Source organism: Anas platyrhynchos, chromosome 1 (assembly GCF_047663525.1).
Source record: "Anas platyrhynchos isolate ZD024472 breed Pekin duck chromosome 1, IASCAAS_PekinDuck_T2T, whole genome shotgun sequence".
Classification (NCBI taxonomy): Eukaryota; Metazoa; Chordata; class Aves; order Anseriformes; family Anatidae; genus Anas; species Anas platyrhynchos.
In genome coordinates this window covers 25,142,333-25,154,842 of record NC_092587.1, presented here as the reverse complement: position 1 = coordinate 25,154,842, position 12,510 = coordinate 25,142,333, and positions in this window count along the sequence as shown.

Genomic DNA, 12,510 nt, shown 5'->3' with positions numbered 1-12,510 from the left:
AATAAAATAAAATAATAAATAAAACTGTGCACACGAAATAAATGTCTCCAGTATGCTGAACCACTTCTTAGATGCACACAGTGCTTGCACTAAAGAGAGAGAACAGAAACTTTTCCCCTTGCAATTCTCTGTGGTCTAAACTTAATGAACTACCAAGCTCGGAGCATGACAAAGAAGCTCACAGAAGCTTCATTTCTCAGAAGGCAGCCTTTTAAAAAAATGGATAGGAACATGTCTTGTGTGGTGTAATTGCCTGAAGTAACTAGGAAAATAAAACTAACATTCACATTTTAAAGAAAATGTACAGCATTGAAGAGGCTTTCAGGGTAGGGCATAGCTGCATTACCTGAGCGTTCCCTGGGCATCCAAGCTTAGATGCTATCGTGCTGGGGAAACGTGGTGTGCTAGTTCTAAGGAACAGTATGGAGTGTAGAGTGGAGTGGAGACACCACAGCTAGGCTCTGTGACCAGGTGGGGACTCTATTGTTCTTGTGCACACTGAGACCAATAAGCTGCACTTTTTGCTACCCTGAGCCAACAACATGTCATGTTTTGACAAATGGTGTACCCTAGTGTACTTTTTGCTCATTATAATATCATTATAATGACAAAACACACCTCCATCCCAAAAGCTACCCACCTCCAAGGTGTGACCACCCCTTACAGAGCATGTGCTCTGAATTTCTTGGAGCCCTTTACTTTAAATGGAGACGGGAGAACGTTTTGCCAATCATAACTAAGATATGTTTGACTAGAGTCATTCAAGCTCCATCTAAAAGATAGAAAATAATATAAATTGGCCTAAGAGAGAGGGAATGTTAGGGAAGATACATCCTTCAGGGGAGATACCATCCTGAGAGAATACAACATCCTTAGGACCTCCTGACTCCTGGGATCAGTCGACGGGCTGAGCCTCTCTTCTGCCCCCATTGGGACGCCTTTGGGTGAGATTTGAACACTTGATTATAAATCTTTCTAGAATCTTTGATCCTTTTAATGTGTTAATTTCTAGGCTGCACACCTGTAACCCCTGTTTCACCTGTGTATTTCATGCATGCTAGCTTGCTTTTGCAGACAGTCACTATTACCGGCAATCCAAAGAACCTGGTTATCTGTTGCTGTAATAAATCACACCTGATTGAATTGTCATAGCTCTCATTAAGTGCAACTAGGGTAAGGGTGGTTATACGTTACTGGTGAATCTGTGACAGTGATAGTTCAATGTTCTGAATCCAAGCAGACCCCAGATGGTTAACACGTTATTGGTGATTATCCGACCAGACCCCAGACAGTTAATTCATTATTGGTGAATCCGACTGGACCCCAGACGATTAATGTGTTATTGGTGAATCCAACTGGAGCCCAAACTGTTAATGCGTTATTGGTGAAATCTGTGATTGTGACCGGACACCAGATGGTTAATCCATTATTGCTGAATATCCAACCGGACCCCAGACAGTTAACACATTATTGGTGCATCCGACTGGTTCAGTACCCTGAATCCGACTGGTCCCATAATGGTTAATCAGCTACACCCCTTAACGCGACACCTTGTTGTGGTGGTTTCACTCAGGTGGGCAGCCAAGCTCCACCACAACCGCTCTCTCACTCCCCTTCTCCTCAAAGAGGAAGGGGGAGAAAATACAACACTGAGCACTCGTGGTTTGAGATGAGAAAGGTTTTATTAAAGGGAAAGGGAATGGGGAGAAAAAGAAACAAAAGAAACAATAAGTCCGTGTGGAAGCACAGAGACAAGGGAAAAAATTATTCTCTACTTCCCATCAATGAGCGACTTTCGGCCACATCCTGGGAAGCAGGGTCTCAAAACGCGTAGTGGTTGTTCAGGAGGAACAGCCCCCTCCCCCACGAGAGCCCCCCTTTTTATTGCTGAGTGTGACATCAGGTGTTATGGAATATCCCTTTGCTTGGTTTAGGTCAGCTGCCCTGGCAATGTCCCCTCCCCAGCCTGCTGTCTCTTGGAGGCTTGGAAGGAGTCCTGATGCTGTGCCAGCACCATGCAGCAATAGACACAACACTGGAGTGGTATCAGTGCTGTTCCAACTACAAGTGCAGAGCACAGCACTGTGAGGGCTGCTGCAGGGAAAGGTGACTCCAGCTCAGACAGACTCAACACACCCGTTTAAAAAGAGTAATAATTATTTTATCTATCCTTGGTTTTCTTGGTTTTCGTCTTTTGTCCCATACTTCAGGTCTTTTTATCCTTTTGCTCTTTTCATTTTTTTGTTCTTTATTCATTTTCTTCCAGTTACTCATTTGCTTTTGAAGGTGTTTTCTCTGATTCTTACCTCACAGGTTCTTGATGCCTACAACAGTCTCACCTTCTGCTACACAAAATGATATTGTTATGTGAAGAACAAATCATAGTGTGTGTCCACAATGAAAAACAAACTATTTGCAGAAAGAGATAACTGCTTAACACCTGCCACTATTTATAAAGGGAAAAATCAATGCTTCAACATTCAGTGAGACAATGAAGTAGTAAGTGGTCTAAAGCCACTTACAGCTTTATTGAGTGGACCTCTGGATTTTATTCCCTCACTCAACCAATTGCTGTAGTTAGTACAATTTAAATTACTGTTATACAAGGTCTTTCAGTAATTCCCGTGGTTGTTTGTCTGTACTATCAGCTTGTTCTGAATAGTACACCTTCTAAATAGATGGCACACATCAAGAAATATATATATATATATATATATATATATATATATATATATGAGACCACAATAATTTGTCTTAAAGGTGAAGTGAAAGGCTACTTAAGAACACTTTTTTATAGGTAGGATTCAGCCAATCAAATAGGCTTTATAAAGGAAGGTCTTGTTTAAGTAGGCTATTTCTGACAATTAAAACTTAATTTCTTAGAATCATAGAATGTCTTGAGTTGGAAGGAACATTAAAGATTATCTAACTCCAGTCCCTCTGCCATAGGCCACCCACTAGATACAAGAACTGTCCACAAATTAAATTATGTTGTAATTATAACACTTCTAACAGGAAATGACAGGAGTGACATTTCGGGGGATTAAAATTCAAAACTAATAAACAGATCAAGATTTATCTTGGAGCTAGTGAAAGCAGTTATGATGAATTTGCCTCCTACAGAAGCGGGAGCTGGCCAATCTAAACTTAAAGTATATATAGTGGCTGATACTTTTCTTTTGTAGCATGCACCTGTAAGCCTGTATTGGGTTTATTTTTCAAGGTTTTGATACCAGGGGGCTTCAGGGGTGGCTTCTGTGAGAAGAATCCAGAAGCTGCCCCATGTCAGATCACAGCCAACTCCAGACAGCTCCAAATGGGACCCGCTACTGGCCAGAGCTGAGCCAGTGAGCAATGTTGGTTTTGCCTCTGGGACAGCAGATTTAAGAGAGGGAAAAAAATGTTGTGCAACAGCAGCTGAGAGTGTGAGGATTGAGAAACAGCTCTGTAGACACCAAGGTCAGTGAAGAAGGAGGGCAGGAGGTGCTCCAGTCACAGAACAGAAGATCCCCTGTGGCCTGTGGAAAGGCCCCTGGTGGAGCAGGCTGTCCCCCTGCAGCCCATGGGTCCCACATGGAGCAGATCTCCACGCTGCAGCCCATGGAGGAGCCCCTGGTGGAGTAGCTGGATGTGGCCTGGAGGAGGCTGCAGCCCATGGAGAGCCCCCGCAGGAGCAGGCCCCGGGCTGGAGCTGCAGCCCATGGAGAGTAGCCCACTCAGAAGCAGGGGGCCTGGGGGGAGCTGCTGCCCACCCATGGGGGACCCATGCTGGAGCAGTTTGCTCCTGGTGGATGGACCCCATGATACAGAGCCATGTGGGAGCAGTTCTTGAAGAGCTGATGCCTGTGGAAAGCCCATGCCAGATCACTTCGGGAAGGATGGCTTCCCATGGGAGGGACCCCACGTTGAAGCAAGGGCAGAGAGTGACCATGAAGGAGTGGTGGATACAAAACTTTAGGGACTGACCATAGGCCCCATTTCCCATTTCCCTGTGCCACTCTGGGGGAGGGTATGGAACAGGGTGGATGTGGGGAAAATGTTTTTAATTTGTTTTTATTTTATTACTGTTCTTGCCTGTTAGTTAGAGGTAATAAATTACATTAATCTCCCTATGCTGAGTCTGTTTTGCCCATGACTATAACAGTTGAGTGATCTCACTGTCCTTATGCAAACTCTTGAGCCCTTTTCATAGTATTTTCTCCCCCTTTCCCTTGGAGTAAGAAAGCGGTTGTGGTGGAGTTCAGCAGCCGAGCAGGGTAAAAACAACACAAAGCCCACAGTTATAAAAATCTACATACTCTGCCACTCCCTGGCACTTCCCTGGGAGTGCACTCAAGGTTTATGTTTATGTCGTGCCATAGACTGCAGGGAACAACATCCCATGGAACATCATCACCACCCTGCACTGATTTCAGCAACCTTGACCAGCAGCTTTGGGCCATTATGCACCATTTCTCATACTAGTCCCCACATTTACATTAACTGCTTTGCTTTTGGTTGCACATCTTGTTTTTATCACTCCTGATCACTTGTGCTCCTTGGACATGTGTTAAATAGGAAGCTAGACACAATGCCTACCTATGACATTTCGTGCTCAGCAGGCAACTTCTCACATTATCTCTTGGTTCCTGGTTGCAGCTGACTGGTCCACCTGCCATTCCTTTCTCCCATGCAGCATGCCAAATGTGCCTCAGTGTGCCCTCCTAGGATTAAATTACACTGCTTTTGGAGAGCAGGATAGACAGATTAAGGTGAGAAAGTGAAGGATGTAATATTTAGGAATGTGCTTGTTGGTAATATGATCTGTTCATCTCAGTTAATATATCTGCTGTGGAGTTGGTTAAACAGCTAACATTTTAGAGGACTAGAATTAGCGGTGCTATTGCAATTAAGGAAGGGAATTTCTGTTCTTTCAGCTCAGAAACTTGTACTCACATGTTTTGTTTTATTTAATTTCAAGGAGAAAGACTTTTGTATATAATCATTTTTATATTTTAGCTTCTTAATTAGTTATCAATTTCATATACACATGGATTGTTTTGTTACTATAGTCATGAAAATATTATGTCCTTGCTATTACTAATATACAAAACTTCTTACTAGCTACTTGACTTGCAAATATAGAACTCAGAAAAATACATTATTAAGAACGTAAGATGCAAATAAAATACAAATGAATTGGACATAACAAAAATATTTTATTTCTAGTTATGTTATCTTTCAAATTAAACAAAGTCTTTGAAATAATAAATTATTATCAATAAAATATTCCTGAAAGCATTTAAAAAAACAGATGTAATACATCTGAATTTCTGAGGATCTACTGCTAGATATCATTTTTCTTGACATTCTGAGATTCTGACATATTTATAGAATATAGAAACCTCTGGGAATATCTGAAATTAGATCGGAATTTTATATAGTTAAATAATTAACTAAAATAATTATAGAACAACTACAGTCTTCAAGTCTCCACGGGCTACAGGTCCGGCCCAGAATCTGCTCCAGCAGGGGTCTTCCACAGGCAGCAGCCTCCGTCGGTGCAGGGCCACCTGCTTCACCATGGTCTCCTCCATGGGCTGCAGCATAGAACCCTGCTCCACCGTGGTACTCCATGGGCTGCAGGGGGTGAAGCATGCCTGCTTCACCATGGTCCTCATGGTCACCATGGTCCTCACCACAGGCCACAGGGGACTTCTGCTCCGGCACCTGGAGAACCTCTTCCCCTCCTTCTGCACTGACCTTGTCGCCTGCAAGGCCGTTCCTCACTCCTTTCACTCTCCCAGCTGCTCTGTGGCGCAGCGTTTTTTCCCTGTCTCAAATATGCTCTCACAGAGGTGCAAAACAACATTACTTACTGGCTCGGCTCTGGTCAGCAGTGGGGCCCTTACCAAACATGGGGCAGCTTCCAGATCCTTCTCACAGAAACTGCGCCTATGGCCCCCTGTTACCAAAACCTTGCCAGGTAAACCCACTACATCAAGAAGTATACATGTGTATGAAGAGAAAGGAGGAAGTATCTCTTAGAATTGTCAGTAAAGACAATGTAAGTGTTACAATATGCAACATTATAAAGCATTAGATGAATATAAAGCATTAGATAAATAACTTGATTTTTCACATTTAAATTTTTCCAGATACATGTTGAACAATGCCAGCAGCACATTCCAGTATTCAGTAATGAATTCTTAGGTTTTCTAGAAAAGGAACAGAAATAATTTTTTAACCTTTGCTGTATACAAGGTGATCACATTTCCCAATCCATTCTTTAGTGTTCATAAAAACATGCAAAATAAAATATCTTAGATGTTTTGGAACATCTAACATAAATTCAGTATGAATAATACTAATGTTGTTAAAAATGTAGATAACTAAAGCTCCTGTTATTAACCTGACCTTTTTAATCAGTATACACTTTGTGTCAGTTAGTTAAAGAAATTGTTTTAGAACTGAAAACTGATTGGGTGCAGATACGCTGGTATAAATCAAGAATTACACAATTACACACAGTGTGAGAGGATAGCAAAGTCCAAAGCAGAATAATAAGACAGGGTGTAGATGTGAAAGACTGCACATTTTGAACAGGTGGTAGATTTTCAAAGACAAATGCTTTCAACATATAAATAAATAAATGTAGCTTGAAAATTTATTTGATTCTTAAAAGGTTTATGCTCTTAAATCTTTCCTGGCTAGAATCCACTCTTCTTGAATCCACTGAAAAACTTCCCATTGATTCATCAGCTCATTAAAAGTTTTTGCAAATGCTGTGCGGAATATACTGTTCTCAGATATTACTGTTAGGAGCTGCCTAATCCAGGAGTTGAACAGAGGGAAGCTACTGCAGCTCCATGTTCCCTGGTCCAGATTTCCAATAAGCACCAATGCACTCAAGACATACACATTTGCATACACTGTTGGCCACACAGATCAACACAGACAGAAAGCACAGCACTTATGCAAACATAAACAGTACAAGTGGACTCATGCTGTTCTCCTTTCTAGCTAATCAAGAATAAATCCTGTTAGTGGAAAATTTATATATACAGTATGTATGTATACACTGCAGCAGCTGGGCCCAGGCACTCAGGCTGCCCGGTAGCTGTCCCTGGATCCCAGTCTCCTCAGTTGCCGGCACCTGATCTGTGAGCCCGCAAAGCCATAGCCCCACTTCAGTTGCTGGTATTCTTTCCTGCATGTGCACACACACACACACATGCATGCCAGTAGCCATCCTTGGTCTGTTCAGTAGCTGGCCCTAGACCTCCTGGCCTCATGCAAAGACACATATATGCAAAGGAGTCCCTCCATTACTATGTCCCCAAAGGCACTAATCATCCTCCATTGGGGGATCAAGGTGTCAGAGTTTTGAGTGCCACCCTGTGGCCATAGGCTGAGTATCCCTTGGGGTCACCCACGAAAAAGCTGGCCTGGGGCTCTGATTGCTCTGATGAGGTAGTTGGGGTTTCCTTGCCTGCCGTTGTTCCTGTTGGCCCCTTTAGTTTCACAGAGATGAACCTATAATACCATAAATTAACAATTGCATGCACTCTTCTATTAACTGATATATACCTTTCAGTTTTCAACATGAAGAGATGCTTAAAGAATTACACAATGACAAATATTTCTCTTCAGAAAATAGAACTTTGAAGGACAAAATCAGAACACTTGGAAGTTATTTCAAATATGAGGTTAATTCAAGTATGAGGTTGGTTAGGCATTGGAACAGGTTGCCCACAGAAGTTGTGGGATGCCCCAGCCCTTCAAATGCTCAAGGCCAGGTTGGATGGGGCTGTGAGCAACCTGGCCTAGTGGAAGGTGTCCCTGCCTATGGCAGGGGGGTTGGAACTAGGTTTTCTTTAAGGCACCTTCCAACCCAAACCATTCTTTGTTACAGAAACAGGTACATAGGTTCTTTGGATTGCCGGCGATAGTTACTGTCTGCAAAAGCAAGCTAGCGTGCATGAAATACACAGGTGAAACAGGTGCACAGCCTGGAAATTAACACATTAAAAGGCACAAAGACTCTAGAGAGATTTATAATCAAGTGTTCAAATATCACCCAAAGGCGTTCCAATGTGGGAGAAGAGAAGCTCAGCCCGTCGACTGGTACCAGGAGTCAGGAGGTCCTCAGGATGTTGTATTCCCTCAGGATGGTATCTCCCCTGAAGGATGTATCTTCCCTAACATTCCCTCTCTCTTAGGCCAATTTATATTATTTTCTATCTTTTAGATGGAGCTTGAGTGACTCTAGTCAAACAAATCTTAATTATGATTGGCAAAACGTTCTCCCGTCTCCATTTAAAGTAAAGGGCTCCAAGAAATTCAGAGCACATGCTCTGTAAGGGGTGGTCACACCTTGGAGGTGGGTAGCTTTTGGGATGGAGGTGTGTTTTGTCATTATAATGATATTATAATGAGGAAAAGTACACAGCATTTGTCAAAACATGACATGTTGTTGGCTCAGGGTAGCAAAAAGTGCAGCTTATTGGTCTCAGTGTGCACAAGAACAATAGAGTCCCCACCTGGTCACAGAGCCTAGCTGTGGTGTCTCCACTCCACTCTATACTCCATACTGTTCCTTAGAACTAGCACACCAGGTTCCCCCAGCATGATAGCTAAGGTTGATAAGGTTGATAGATAAGGTTGGAAGCCTAGGGAACGCTCAGGTAATGCAGCTATGTCCTGAAAGCCTCTTCAATGCTGTACATTTTCTTTAAAATGTGAATGTTTGTTTTATTTTCCTAGTTCAGGCAATTACACCACAGAGAGTAAGGATTACTAGAACCAAAATGAACACTTTCTGAATAATTACCAAAAATGAGATTTCTTTCTGAGTAGGTACAGTATTTATAGAAGCAGTTCATTAGAAGTAAATTCCTGTGGAGTAGATTCATTGGTCCAGTGCCTGTAGGGATCAGATACATTATATTGAGCAAACTTCAACTGAAGAAAACTGAACTTTTCAATGGTGCCATAACAGAACCATAGAATCATTTAGGTTGGAAAAGACCTCCAATATCTATCAACCTTTAACCTAGCACTGCGAAGTCCACTATTAAACCATGACACTAAGCACTATGCCTGCATGTTTTTGGAGACTGCCAGGGATGGTGACTCTACTACATCCCCAAGACATCCTGTTCCAATACTTCACAATCCTTTTACCGAAGAAATGTTTCCTGATATCCAACCTAAGCCTCCCCTGACACAATTTAAGTCCATTTCCTCTTGCCATATCTTTTAGTGCATGGGAGAAGAGACCAGTCCCCACATCGCTACAGACTTCTTTAAGGTAATTGTAGAGTGCAGTAAGGTCTCTCCTGAGATTCTTTCTTTCTAGGCTGATCAACCTCAGCCGCTCCTCATAAGACATGTTCTCTAGACCCTTCACCAGCTTTGTTGCCCTTCTTTGGACATGCTCCAGCATCTTGATGTCTTTCTTGCAGTGAGTCCTGAAGCCTTCAGCTTAGAAAACTGCAATCAACATGGGTACAACTTTATCAAAGGAGAAGGGTTAAATTCCTTCTTCACAGTTCATGTCCTAACAGGTCAACATCACTGAACACAAGTGTGCCTTGAGACAGTGTGTTGTGGCTTGGGTCACAAGCTACACTGAGCCTGTAGCAGACTTAGCCTGTTTATGCCTATATCAGACCAGACAAGACACCACAGCCAAGAGATGGGGAGGCAGCAGTGTAATATTTCTATAAATATAAACTATATCAGAAATTAAGAAGCTTTAGAAAGATACTGCAACTCTATGGACTTTCTAATGCTTATCTTTGTTTCTTTCTTTGTACGATCTACAATTTTCTCTCCAAGTTCTGTGCATTCATTAAAGGCTAAGATTAGTTTTTCTGCAGCTGACAATGGACTCAGTAACAAATATGTTACTTCAACAGATAAAGTTGCAGGAATAGGTATGATAGATGAAAAATTTTAGAAATCAGACCAGTGTAGTTCCATTACTTCCACTATGAAAGCTGTCTAGAAAAAAAAAAAAAAAAAAAAAAAAAAAAGAGAGAGAGAGAAAAAGAAAAATGCAGAGAAGAAAATGAAGGGAAACATGGGAAATAACAAGCTTACATGACCAAATTCATTCAAAGTTATTCCACAGCACTCTACAAATTATTTATACAACAATGAGTGTGCTTTGGACCATATCAGGAATTTTTGCACTTATAATGGGGAGGAGAAATTTTGTAGACTACAGATCTACAAAATGCTAGTATAACTATTAATCAGTTGTTCTGTCACTACACACAACCAATATGTTCACAAGGTGGACACATCTTATGTCTGATGACATCATCATTTAACCATTGCCCATGGCAAACCTGTAATCCCAATTTTCTTTCCTTCTCTGTCTCTGAAAGGCAAAACTATTCCTTAATAACAGCAGAAAGAAAAATGACTTTTGAATAACAGGAAAATTTAATCAAAGGTGCAAAACTGCTTAAAATTAGAAGAAAACTGAACACGGACATTTCATGTGTGGAATGGAACAGAAGCAATGAACTGGCTTGCACTTAATGAACTGGATACTGATGAAGAAAACTGACCTAGAAATATCCTTAAAACATACTTAACATACTTATTAAAGTATAATAATTGGAAGAGATTTTGTAGTGCTGAATAGGCTTGCTTAAAAATGTATATAAACAGAAACAAAATTTAAAACTAAATTAATTAAAATTACAAAAGTATTCATTCTGAAGTGGTCACAATGGAGAAAGCAGAAACTTTTTTTTTTTTTTTTTTTTAAGAGAAGCCACTGGCAGCACCACTCTAGCTCTTACTCCACTGAGATTTTCTTTATTAATGTTCTTTTGACTGACACTAGTATTTCTGCAGTTTCAGACTTCATGAGACTGAAATTTAGCCTGTCAGTTGAAGAGATTTAAATAGCTCTATTCAGCAGTTTGTCACTTTGATTTAGTAATTGGCAAAACATTAAATTTTTGAGATTTCAAGCACTTTTATGGCATCTTAATTTTGAAAAGTAAAATTTAGTAGACAGCCTCTAAAGCTTCAGTTGCTTAATTGTATTACTCTTGCAAACTGTGCAGATGTACAAAAGGCTTTCAAAAGAGTTCATGAACATGCAGATGTACAAAAGCCTTTCAAAAGAGTTCATGAACATGCAGCTGAAACTGCTTAACATACTTGTCCTTTGTATCTATGGAGCATCATTACTGTGCTTAAATCCTAATAGGCAGAATATGTATCTTCATAACTCCAGGTTTCTTTTGTACCAGTCTAAAATAGTTACAAAACACTGGAACATTTCCTCCATAGGTTCATTTGAGATAAATGTTGGAGAAATGTAGAGTTAAAACTCCCTACATGTTAATGTGTATGGCATCAAAGATGTTGCATTATTCTTTGCAGAGTGACCTGATTTCAGAGTACAGCATTGGCAAAATGATAAGAGCAAATTGTACTGGAAAGCTATAATTTCCTAGTTTTTTCCAAGTGCACAAGAGATTGTGCACAAGAGAAAAAGTACTCAAGACTGTGGGAACAAAGTAATGTACTATTAAAAAAAAAATGCCATTCTGTCAACTTGGTTCAAGGGCTAACATTAAACAATTCAAGTGCTTCCCATGATACATGAATTTCCTTTTTGAGCAGCTTTGCACAAGTCTGTGCTGATAGTTATCTTTAAGAAGCTTTTATGAACATTATGTCATAGAATCATAGAATATCCCGAGTTGGAAGGGACCCATAAGGATCATCAAGTCCAACTCCTGGCACCGCACAGGTCTGCCCAAAAGTTTAGACCATGTGACTAAGTGCACAGTCCAATCGCTTTTTAAATTCAGACAGGCTTGGTGCAGTGACTACATCCGTGGGGAGCCTGTTCCAGTGTACGACCACACTCTCAGTGAAGAACCTCTTCCTGATGTCCAGCCGAAACTTCCCCTGCCTCAGCTTAATACTGTTCCCATGGGTCCTATCACTGGTGTTTACAGAGAATAGGTCACCCGCCTCTCCACTCCCCCTCGCAAGGAAGTTGTAGACCGCAATGAGGTCCCCCTTCAGCCTCCTCTTCTCCAGGCTGAACAGGCCCAGTGCCCTCAGTTGCTCCTCATATGTCTTCCCCTCTAGGCCCTTCACCATCTTCGTCGCCCTCCTCTGGACACTCTCCAACAGTTTAATGTCCTTCTTGTACTGTGGTGCCCAGAACTGCAGACAGTACTCGAGGTGAGGCTGGACCAGCACAGAGTATAGCGGGACAATCACCTCCCTTGACCAACTAGCAATGCTGTGCTTGATGCATCCCAGGATATGGTTGGCCTTCTTGGCTGCCAGGGTACACTGCTGGCTCATATTCAACTTGCAATCAACCACAACCTGCAGATCGCTCTCTGCGGGGCTGCTCTCCAGTGTCTCATCGCCCAGTCTGTACGTATAGCCAGGGTTGCCCTATCCCAGGTGCAGGACCCAGCACTTGCCTTTGTTAAACTTCATGTGGTTGGTGATCACCCATCTCTCTAATCTGTCCAG